This window comes from Triturus cristatus, chromosome 3_2 (assembly GCF_964204655.1).
Source record: "Triturus cristatus chromosome 3_2, aTriCri1.1, whole genome shotgun sequence".
Taxonomy (NCBI): Eukaryota; Metazoa; Chordata; class Amphibia; order Caudata; family Salamandridae; genus Triturus; species Triturus cristatus.
In genome coordinates this window covers 1,106,367,222-1,106,379,675 of record NC_140584.1, presented here as the reverse complement: position 1 = coordinate 1,106,379,675, position 12,454 = coordinate 1,106,367,222, and the positions used below count along the sequence as shown (strand labels likewise).

Genomic DNA, 12,454 nt, shown 5'->3' with positions numbered 1-12,454 from the left:
AGAGTGAAAACCTGCATGAGCGAGATAAAGGGGTAGGGAGTGTCTAGTAATGGATTAAAGAGACATGAGTTGGATTCAAGACTACACAGCCTTGGTTTTCGGTGAATCAACATTTAATTGCACCAGCTACCGGGTTCTGAGCAGAGCTCTGGGCAACAGCACTCATTCTTTTATAAATTAAGTACTGTCTGATAGGCTGCCACCCTGCCTTACTAAAATCTGATGCTTTGTCAAACTAGTGGAGCAAACCTTCTGCTTTCTGTGCTCTTTCATCCAACACAACTGTCCTCCTTGGCACTGCTGCTTGTAAGGACTCAAGCCGCATCACTGTGTTCTTTAATACTAACAATCTCCAGTAAAACTTGGATAGCTTTCAATGAATGTCAGTATTTCCCGCTTTGGCTCTCTTGACCCGGGGGATAATGGACAGATTCAAACTGGCTGAACGTGAAATTAGCTAAGATAAGAGTTCCCTGGGAGTGGAAGATCTTATGAGTAATACACAAGGCCTTAAAATATGCATGCCCATCCACTAGGACCCAATGCAATCCGCGAAGAAGACCAGAAGTCGAGCAAAATTTTGGAAGGGAGAACAGCAACCTGGCCGTAGCATTTTGTACCAGTTAGAGTCTGCTAATGACTGATTAATTGACTCCCAGGTATGGAATGCTGCAGTAATCCAACCGTCCAACCAGGATAGGATAACTGCCTGAATAATAATTTGAGGAATGTCGGGGGACGAAAAAAAACGGAATAGGTTAAAGCCCTCTCAAGAGCCCAAAACACATGCGTTTGACCGATTTAGTCTGTGCTTCAAAAGATAAAGTACTGTCCACCCAGACTCCTACACTTTTAATGGTGGTCTTAGGAGCGGGAGGGGGTCCTAAGGAAGGAGGCCATGTGTGGCTCTATGATGCTTGGATGTGAAAGGAGGAGTATATATGTGGATGTCTACTGGCTGGATTTCATTCCTTAGGAAACCAATCCTGTACAAAGATCACCTAATCAGCATTATCTCTGGCGTGTCATAGGTTTTGATCATTATAAGCCTGAACCTGAATCAGATCACTTGCTGAAAGAAAAAATAGTCATGGAAAAATCTGAAAGCTCCAGTTAACATTTTGTCAAAAAATTACATACCTAAAATTTTAGAAGTAAATTCACTGATTTGAAAAGCAGCTGCTAATGACCATGGGAAGTGGGGTGAAATGGGGTGCGGGGGAATAAAAAAAAATTACACTTACCTCTTTACCACCGACTGACCGCCGGCCGCCGCCTCGTCTTTCTCTGTCCTCATCTCTGCAGGAAGCATACAGCCTCCCAGAATCCCCTGGCCAATTATTATGCTGCCTTAGCAGCATTGTGATTGGTGTGTGCACCGTGGTTTGATGCTCAGACAGGGGCTGACAGGCTGAGCATGTTCTCCTCCCAGGCTGTAAGACAGCCTGCATGGAGAACACGCAGAGTGTGCATGACGCTTTGGCTGGATCAAGACGGCCGAACAAAGCGTCATGCGCACTTTAGGTGCTGCCACCACTCCTACCCCTGCGACGAGGGGAGCCCAGCCCTGCCCACCTGGCTTCAGCTGCAAGCTAAATACAAAAAATAAAATGATAATACCTAATGTTATTATCATTTAATTTTTTGTATTCAGCTTGCAGCTGAAGCAGAGGGACGAAGCTCCTCCGCCTTAGGGGAGTAGCCGCCACTGCTGATTGTAAAATCTTTGGTCCTCATTTAGAGTTTGGCGGGTGGCCTGTGTCCACCACGGTGGCAGAGGCAATTACCTCTGCCACCCTGGTGGACTACTGCCTGCATATTTAAAGATCTCTGCCTGCCTGGTGGAGATATCTGTGCCTTCAAAGGATCCACCACAACGAGGGGCCATGAACTGAAAGAGTGGCCACCGTGTTTCATGAAGCACAAAATACTAATGACCCCGATATCCTGAGTGTTCTCTGAGGGCATGGGGGCAATTTGTTTTTTAACCCCTTGAGTGCCCATGACGAGATGGTCTCGTCATGGGCCGCGGTTGCGCTGTGCCCATGACGAGACTATCTCGTCATGAGCCCCGCCCGCTAATGAAACGCCCGGCACAGGGCGTGGAAAGGGCGGGGCACTCAAGAGGTTAAATCTTTTTGGGACCACCAGACTTTCCTTGGCAGTCAGTCCAAAACAAAAAAAGTACATCAGACCGCCCACTTAAAAATGGGCTGATGGTCTGATGTATGTACACAGAGGGTCGCTAGACCGCTGGGCCACTGTTGTAAGGTTTCCTCAGGAGGAGCCAGCCAGGGTACCACCAGTAAAAACGTTACGGTCCACCCGACTCTATAGAGCACAGTCAGTTAGGTGGACAGAGTACACAAACGTGGTACTACTCTATCTGCCAAACTGGGATTGAGGCCTTATTTACTTCACCACCTACAATTTTGGAAGCAAAACACTTTTATCTCAACACATAAAAATCATTAGCTGAGATATCAGGGGGAATTCTCCTGTTTTATAATTTTTAGTTCTGAGATTAAAATACAGAGCTGATATTAGTTGTAAAACAGAGGACACCTTTTAAGTACAATGCAATTTATGGAAGTGTATTACTTTCTTTGCCATATGTGTAGAGGATTTAAAACATTCAAAGTGGGATTACCTAAACCATTGCTCTGAAAATCTTAATCCTAGAGAAACATGAATTATGAGATGGAGTTAGGGATTTGTAGGTGAGGTCAGTATTTCATTCACTGAAGAGAAGGAGCCAATCTCCAATGGCAGGAGATGCCAACCTTCAATGCAATGACCCCAGTAAAATGAATGAGGTCTTATGGGTCAGGTTCACACCTGCACCAGTCTCTTTAAGACTGTAAAATAGGAGAAAAAGCCCTCCTGAAACAATCTCAGACCAGGTTTAATAAAGCAGATTTGTGTGGGCTCAGTGTAAGAGAACCTTCTTCCGCTAGATTTATTCTGACACATAAATGGTTTGCATTTCAACGCTAGAATGAAATGAAAATGCTAGCATCTGAGAAATTAAATCTGCTTTCAGGGTAGCAATGCAGGTTATCATAACCATAAATTAGTTGCTCTACTCGGAAGTATATTGGAGAATAAAAAGCAGAACCCAGAACAGTCAACTGCCTATCTATCACCTGCATTTTACACCTCTCTGAATTTATTGTTGCGTTTCCATATATTTTTTCTATTTGTTTATGCTAAAAGAGTAAGTGCTTAAGTAAAAGTATATTTGCCATGCATCGCAGCCTTATTGCTTCAGGCTGTGGAATATTCAATAAGGGATTGGATTTTCAGATGTGGGCATGAAATGTTTATTTACATTTTAGAGATAGCACTTTGGAAAATAGCCTTTATGCCATCTAAAGACCAGATCTTGCTGCTTGATGTTTCACTATCCCAGGTGGAATGCTTGCCCCAGGGTGAATACGCAGTATCCTATAAAAGCAATTTGAAAAGCTGCATTTTAATAAGGAACTAGCAACGTGTTTCATCTGTGCTTGCAGGGTGTAAATTAAAACACTTAAATACTAATATACGCTCTTACGGAAGCATGTTTTAATCAGTAGAAGGTACCACTCAAAATATGCAGTGTAATACCTGAGCCAAACACAACGTTATGGTAGAGTACACGTGGACAACCAAGGATGGATTTGTGCCAAAAAATAACTGTCCCCTCACGAATGCGTGACCCATTTTGTCTGAGGGACATATTTACAAGCCCCTATCGCCACCACGTCACTTTTAGTGACGTACCTGAGGCTATCGGGGCTTCACCTTATCTACAAGCGAGGAGAAATGCCTTACTTTTCCTCGTTTTTGCTGTTTCCATGTGTGCTGCCTTGTGCAGCACACCTAGAAATAGCAAATTGCCATTGATTGTTTATGTGCAAAAAGGTTTCCCTCTCTGCACACAAACAATCCCCAAAAATGACTTTTTGAAACTTCTATGTGTGTTGCATTAAGCAGCACACCTAGTAGTTTCAAAACGCCAAGAATGATTGTTTATGTTCTTTTGCCCCAACGCAAGCATCCTTGGACTATGGTGCAAGGGTGCCTGCATTGGCGCTAGGCAGCTGAACTCAGCGCCAGCACTAGGGGAAACGCAGTGATGCGCAGCATTCTTGTGAATACAGCACATCTCTGCATTTTCAGAATGGAGAAGCATGGTGTTAGCAATGTTTGCTTAACGCGACGCTTCTCTATTCTGTTATAAATATGCTCCTGAGTGTCCAGATTCACGATTTAGGGCAGTGAGCCAGGCTGACTGTGCACTAGGGACACTAGCAATTCTGTCTGGTTCTCCATGCATACAAGAGCAGAGGGCGCTAGCTGCTTCTCTGCTTTGCCTTGGCTCCTATAAGCCACGTAGGTGATTGGCTGGAAACTTCTGACATCAGCGGGTTCCAGCCCCGTCACACTTGTCACCTACTAAACCAGCTTAGATATGTGTGTCCAGCCTTAAATGGCCCTGTCATACATTCCAAATCCAGGGGTAGTAATGTAATCTTGTACTCCTTTGTTCATGGGGACACATGGCAAGTGTGATGAATACCTGGGGTTTTCAATGCTGTCTGTCCGTTCCCCATTTTGTGCAATCCGTTTGTGGCTGCGCTGTTCCAAACAAGGCTTCCAGAGTGGAATGGCAATATGCACCAGGCACAGGCCTTGTTGCATCCCTCCGTATTATATTGTAATTGCATTTCTATAGCGCTTCCTTCCCTTGACAAGGCATCGCAGTGCTTTTTCAGCGAGTAGCACACTACTCCGAAACTCATGAAGGATTAGTGGTGAATTAGTATAATTAAATATGCAATTAATTTGAGCAGCAGATATTTTACTCAGTTATTTGGATTGAGAAGGATAGTGGAGGGATAGAAGAGGGAAAAGGTTTGCATTTAATAGCACTTGCTACCACTGATGAGGTGTTGAAGCGCTATTCAGCAAGTAGCACGCTAAACCAGAACCAAAAAAGGATTAGTGGTGAATTAGTCTAAGGAAATATGAAATAAATTTGAGTGGTGAACATGTTAGTCTGTTATTTGGATTGATAAGGATAGTGGAGTGATGGAAGAGGGAAGGGTTTGCATTTATGTAGTGCTTGCTACCCCTGATGAGGCGTTGAAACGTGTTTTGGCAGGTAGCATGCTACTCCGGAGCCCAAACAGGATTTGTGGGGAATGAGTACAGGGAAATATGAAATTAATTTTTGTGGTGGACATGCTAGCCTGTTATTTGGATTGAAAATTAATGGTGGAGGGATAGAAGAAGGAAGGGTCTAGAACGTGTTTTTGCTTTCTTTTTTTCTTTTTTTTGAGTTTATAGCAGTAGGAGGGGTTTGGGATGAGTAAAGGGGAGGTGGAGGGAGTTAGGGTCACAAAACACAGAGGGACACCCCTCTTACCTCTTACCTCATAACATAACTCTCAGATAAGCATACTACACAACCCTACTCACCTCCTGACACAACCCCCAGATGAAACAACCACACAACACAACCCCTCCTACCTCATAACAAAACGCACAGATGAGACAAAAGTGTAGCAACATCTGCACTTGCCACATCCCATACATGCACCAAGTGCATATGTTTTGTCAGGTTTTTTGCAAGTTGTGGACTTTGTAGTGCATTTTATGAATGCACAAATTAACTGCAGGGATTAGCCGCGATCGAGCTAGCCTTAATTCACCCTATCTGAAGACCCTTGTAAAATTCACATATCCCACATGTTCATCTCTTGCAAGCCATCAAGGATGCCACTCTTCGCTCATGTGTAGAATCACTAATCAGAGATTCACTAATTGGAAAGATCATCTCAGTCATTCTCAGAGCCGCTCTTTAGCAGCTTGAATCTTTTTATGATCAACGGCAGAATAACCTGCAGGAGTATAATGGCATCTGCTAATGCCAAATGACATAATCTATGGGTTCCAACCACCTTCCTAACCGCGAGTTTTATTGGACAAACACAATGTGTATGACTAAGGGGGTGGGGAATGGGCTGGCCCATGGCATTACATTTATCAACCAGCCATGATAAATATATATATATTCACACTTCCAGTTTAATGATCAGATGCGCTATGGAACTGTTCATCTTTGATGCGCTACAGAACAGCCGCCTGTTCCACTGTCAGGGGATCAAGTTAGGGAGGTATCGCTGCTTGAGCGAACCCCATGGTACCTCATTATATGGTGGCCAACTAGCACATTGAGAGTCAGCTGGTCAATGGGCTATGAAAAAGTTCACTGCAAAGAATCTAATGGTTGTGCAGCACTTGGGGCCTACTAGTCTGTTGGGAGATTGGGAGACACCTATGTAGATCCAGCCTCTGCACTGCAGTCAGAATGATTATTCGACTCAGGGCATTGCAAGGAAGTCTGCACTGCCCCAGCAGAGTGAGACTAAACTTCTAAAGCAAAAGAATAGCAGAGAAATCACTAGGCCATGGTGCACGTTTCACAGGATTAATAGTAACGCAAAAGAAGACTTTTTATGTCTGCCGAAGTGACAGCTTTAGCTGGCACCTCACAAAGTTAAACAAATTCAAAAAAAAAAACATACATACATATATTCGTGCATAGATAGGGGTTGTGTCATCCATCTTCATTCATTGATATGTTAGTTGTCATTCACATTTTATTTTCCCTACCACTGCATACTGTATACAGCATGGTGCAGTGGGGCAGTCCACTTCAGCCATTGACTCTCTAGCACTATGAGTGATCTTTAAATTATTTAGCCTTGTTTATTTTGTAATTCTCCTTGTGTGTTTAAACGAAAAGACCTATTCATAAAGTTAAATTATATGTGCACATTTACTTATGTGTAAATCTACTCCTGTACCTATGTGTAAATCTACACTTTGTGCTATTCACCTTTTCCAAGTGTAGATTTTCTCTTAAGTGTAGACATACATGTCTCCACCCCCTTACTTCTGGGGATGGAGCCATTTACGACTGAATTAACAAATGAAAATGTACACCTTATAACCTTTCACATGTATGTACTGCAGCATAGATCTACCTATGGGAAAATAATAAGACTGAGCACATTAAATCTTCATATTAAATGTTCATTAAATTCATAAAATATTTAAATATGGTAACTAATTTCTAAAATATTACATTTAAAACAAAATACAACAACCACCCTCATTACTACTTTTATTTTTCATTAAGGTTAAAGTGATGTTATAGTTAGGCTTGCTGATAAAAACTAAACATATGTTATAAAAACAGAAATTCACTGAAAAAAGCACTCAACTACAGTTATGGTTATAAAAAAAATCGAAAAACCAATTAAGTTTGCCAGTTATAGTTCGGTGAACTAGCTATAGGTGGTGCCCTCATCACCCACTGCTTAGTAGCTCACATATTATATCACTCACAACGTTAAAGGACAACATCGATGACATCACTGTTGACATCATCCAATAACTGTGGCAAATTGATAAAAGCTTTGCGGACTGGGAGTAATTTAACTAATTACATCTATGACCAATATTCTTAGGCAATTAACTTACATTGGACATAAGCTTTGTCAACATGCCAGACATGTTGTATAACTGCCAACTCAACAAAACATGGTTGACAACACTCTTTTTATCCTTGGCATTCAGAAGCTTACCAAACAAAATCCTCCATATAATTTAATGAAGTCCACATTGTGCAATCACACTATCAATTGAAACATGTCTGAGCTGGTCTCTCTTACATTTTCTTTTCTTGTGCAATGTACAGTGTGTCACAATCTACAGAGTAATGATACAATTAAACAGCCACACATGGGCATATTCTCAGTTGCACACAGGTGGATGATCTACTGACTGTGAACAGAGGTCTTGGCTTTTCTCACAGAGTTTTGGCAACAGGTTTTGCCATCACAGCAAAATCTTCTTTACAGCATGCCCCTTCAAACCCTTATTTTGTTTAAGAAGCTGTACAGCTTGCACATGAATCTTTACTGGTAGGTAAACTGTGCACCATATAAATGTCACCATACACAGGTACATTTGATACCAGATTGAACCCTAAACCCATTCTATGCACCAACACCCGTACACACAATAGTTTTACAATGTATATGACTATAGGCCTATTACTACCATTTTTTTCACAATTATTTTAGGGTTTATGGAGTATTGTCAATTAGAGTATCATGGACGATGTCATCAGTAATGTCATCAATGATGTTATTTGAGATCTAATCAGTGATGCTATCAATGATGTCATTTAACACGTACTGAATGATGTAACATGAGGTTATAAGCTGCAAGTGGTAGTTATTTTACTGAACTATACCTGTTGAATTTTAGTGTTTTGTACATTTTATTTTGTAACCCCCATACCCACATTCTAACTGTTTTTCAGTGAATATCTGGGTTTGGTTTTTTAATGTATGTTAAAATTTTATTTTAACCTTTGTTTTTTTAGTGATTTTCTGAGTGTTTTTTATTACATTCTAATTTTAATATTTTTGGGACATGCATTCTATTTACGTCTAATGTCCGGTGAGGCCATGCACTCAAAATATGGGTGCAGCCAACTCCTGCTGTACACAGCTGGTCTCTAGCCAGGCCCTATGTTCAGCCATCTATGGGTGACCAGGCCCCACTGTAAATAGACTTTGGAATTGCACAGCTTGGGTTGGGCAGAGGGCTTGGGGTCTGTCCTGCACCTGCATCAGACCCACAGAGGAGGTTGGCTATAGATCCTGGAAAGAGAGTGAGCCCTGCAAACAACCTTCCATGGGCTGCCACCTCCACTGCATATGACCTCTGCATGTAGTGGTTGGGCACAGGATCTGGTTTATAATCATACTGTTCTATTTTTTTAAAATGTATTTTTGGATCTTCAAATCATGGGAGGATCCTTAGATCCACATGGCAGGTCCTCTCTGGGATCCCCTGTCACATGAACCTTATGGATGGAGTGTGCTCACTCGGCCACCTTACTGGATCTTTCATTTTAGTTTTCAGGACTCAGGGACTGTAATGGCGTCTACTATATTATCTTCTGGTGTTGTGGCCAGACAATTGATTCATTTTGGATCTGAAATGGCCGATCGCATCTTAAGCCCCCTTAGCCAAAAAAAAAATCAAGGGGCCCGATTCACAGAATTAACTTAAGACAAAATCCTAAACTTACTACTTTTGATATTCACAGAATGCACTTACTACTTTTGGTATTCACAGAATGCACTTACTACTTTTGGTATTCACAGAATGGATTTACGACTACTAACTTTACGTCCGCACTCGGGCCGGAAATTCCAGCCCGGAGGCGGAGCTTCCGGCCCGGAGGTGGGGATTCCGGCCAGTGGCGGAGATTTAGCCATGGCCAAAATCTCCACCTCTGGGCCGGAAGCTCCGCCTCCGGCCCGGAAGTCCCGCCTCCGGGCCGGAATTTCCGGCCCGAGTGCGGACGTAAAGTTAGTAGTCGTAAATCCATTCTGTGAATAACAAAAGTAGTACGTTTATTCTGTGAATCGCAAAAGTAGTAAGTTCATTCTGTGAATACCAGAAGTAGTAAGTGCATTCTGTGAATACCAAAATGGTACTAAGTTTAGGATTTTGTCTTAACTTTGTTCTGTGAATCGGGCCCTTTATTTTTTACATTTTTGCATCCCAGTGAGCAGGTATGGGAAAAACATAATACAGTAAAGTCAGGCTTCGATTTCAGATGGGCATATTGAATTTATATTATGCAATATATTCCAATGGGTATGGGCCTACTTACAAAGGACATATTTAATCATTAAATAATAAAGAGTGTGAACACAGAGACCTTAGAACAAATATTATATGACAAAGGAACATATATTATAGAACACAATAAATGTAAAGCTCTGAAAAGGTAAACAACATACATGGCTGGTGTAATAACCAAAGGTCATAGTTCCAGATACCTAACCAATGTATGCAGCCATTTCCTCATCCTTATTCAGTCGATTTGAATGTTTTGTACCTAGATCCAAGATGAGACAGGATTCCAAAATGTGGTGTTTCTTTTCTCAAACTCCTGCTCGGGTCAATCAATTCTCTCAATTCCAAATAATTCAAGTACATATGATGTGCATGTGTATTTTTATTTAAAACTCTCTACCACTGGTGCTGTTGGCGCCAATGCAATATATGTACATATATATATATGCATATTTATCTATATATAGAGGGGTGTGCAGCTCCTCTCCTAAACCCATAATATGCCCCAGGGAACCCATCCCCCAGGGCCATATTCCAATAAAAAGGGGAAAGGGGCAGAGTGCCTCCTCTCCCCAAGCCTTATAGTGCCTCGGAGGCCAAAAATCTAAGGGAGGACGGCATGCAGTCCTCCTCCCGAGCCTTATTAGGCCCAATCCCTGGGGCCAAATACAACTTAAAAAAAGGGGTGGTGAGCCTTTTGGATCCCTCCCGAGCCTTCATAAGTCCTGGAAGACCCCATCCCTGAAGCTTTCTTTTTATTGGGGATGGGTGCTGCACAATCGCCCTTCACGAGTATTATCAGGCCCGGGAACCCTATCCCCAGGGCCAAAGACAATTAAAAAGGGTGAGGGGGCGTGCGGCCCCTCTACCCCAGCCTTATTAGGCCCTGGGGATCCCATCTCCTGGGGCTGAGTAATTATTAAAGAAAGGGGGGCAAAATGCTCCACTCCCTGAGCCTCATTAGGCCCAGCGACCCTATCCACTGGGGCCAAAATGTAAATAAAATGGGAAGGGGGTGCACGGACCCCATCCATCCCTGAGCCTTTATAGGTCCGGGGACCCCATCCCCTGGGAGCAAACTGAACCTAAAAGCGAAGGTGGCTGTGTTGTCCCCCCCACAGCCTCTTAAGACCCCATGTACCCTATCCTCTGAGGCGGGCTCTCAGACTGTGTCCCAGGAGTTGCTTGTTTTGGGGGGGGCGCACCTCTCTCCCTTTGAAAAAAATTGATTTGGGGTTCAGGTCCCCAGAGCCTGAAATGGCTTGGGGAGGGGTGTGCACTCATGGGTTTGATGCAGGGTCTGGCCACAGGCTGAGTGCGGTGTGGGGTTCTCCGTCTGTGGGTGGTTAGATGTAGGGTGTGGCCGCAGGCCAGGCCCTGAAGCCAACCCCACGTAGTCCATTGCTAAAGGCCGTGCATGGAATGGTGTTATCTGCCTGCTGTGGGGTGGTCACAGGGCTAGGCCCTGAAGCCATCTACCTGTTGCACACAAGGGGGTTGGCTTTACATATGGTAATAAATTATTACTTTACTTTTTTTTTTAAAACTAGAAATTCACTCTAAAAATGAAGGTTAAAGTATTGATATCGTTAGGTGATAATTTCAGTGACAACATAACGTTTTAAATGTGCAAAACCACTGAAATTCACCAATTATACTTATCTCAAGTAACAATAACTCATGCCCTAAGGTAACTATAATTTGCACCACCGCCATGCACTATTTCTCCTCAATTATCTAATTGCAAATGTTGCAGTGATAGATATATATAACACTAAGGTTAAAGAAACGTAATAGGTGAACATTTTGGTTAAAACATACCATTTGAAACCACTGAAATGTACCAGTAATAGTTATCACAGGTTACTATATCTTGTGCCCTAAAGCTACTATAACATGTGCCCTGAAATGTACAGTGTTGTTTTAAGTGATATCAGTTCAACTGTTTCAGTGATCTTATCAATTATGTCATGGGTGATGTAATATGGGAGGTAATTAGCAGTGCATATTAAGGGCGAGAGAGGGTGTGTTATAGTTACTTTAGGGCACGAGTTCCACAAAGACTGGAATACAGTATATTTATTTCTGTTTTGTAACCTAGGGGCTGTAGTAAGTTTAGATGTGAATATTATAAATAAACAAACACATAAAAAAATGAATGTATATATATTGAAACATGCCTATAAATAGATGAACAAAAACAAATTGCCCTCTATTGTATAAACAGATATGGTTTCAGACTTCTAAATTGTTACATGGTACTAAATAAAATGCATCTATTTATTCATTTGTGGGTGTATCTGTTTTGTTGTATGCAGCAAACACGTCACCTTGCTGCCACTTCAGAGCACACTTTGACAAATAAATAATGCACCACAAATGCACGTAAGTGCGTATGTAGTGACAGTAGGTTAAAAGACCTATGGAGATGTTTAGGAAGGATCGATACAGATATTGACGCGCCTTGGGCGGAGGTGGCAGGGGAGATCTCAGAGTCCAATGTGCACAGGGGCTGAGTTTGTTCAGAAACAGCTAGCCTTAGGTGTTTCCAGAAGTCCAAGTGATTGGGTTTGCTCTCACACTTTGTCTGATGTAGAGTCGTGGACAAACACCACCCCATGTTCCATCCTTATGATCTGTGACTGTCCACTTCTCAAAGAAATTCTGGAGTTTAGAATCATGCTAGAGGTGGAAACATTGATCTATAGGTGGTCTGGATTTAGACCCTAGAAAACCT

The 12,454-nt window shown here is 42.4% G+C and overlaps 1 protein-coding gene across 1 annotated transcript in view; it reads right to left on the bottom strand.

The window, feature by feature from the left end:
* The window catches only part of AIPL1 (AIP like 1 HSP90 co-chaperone), a 256,206-nt gene that overhangs the window by 136,849 nt on the left and 106,903 nt on the right, over positions 1 to 12,454 (bottom strand). The gene's annotated exons all lie outside the window — the stretch shown is intronic.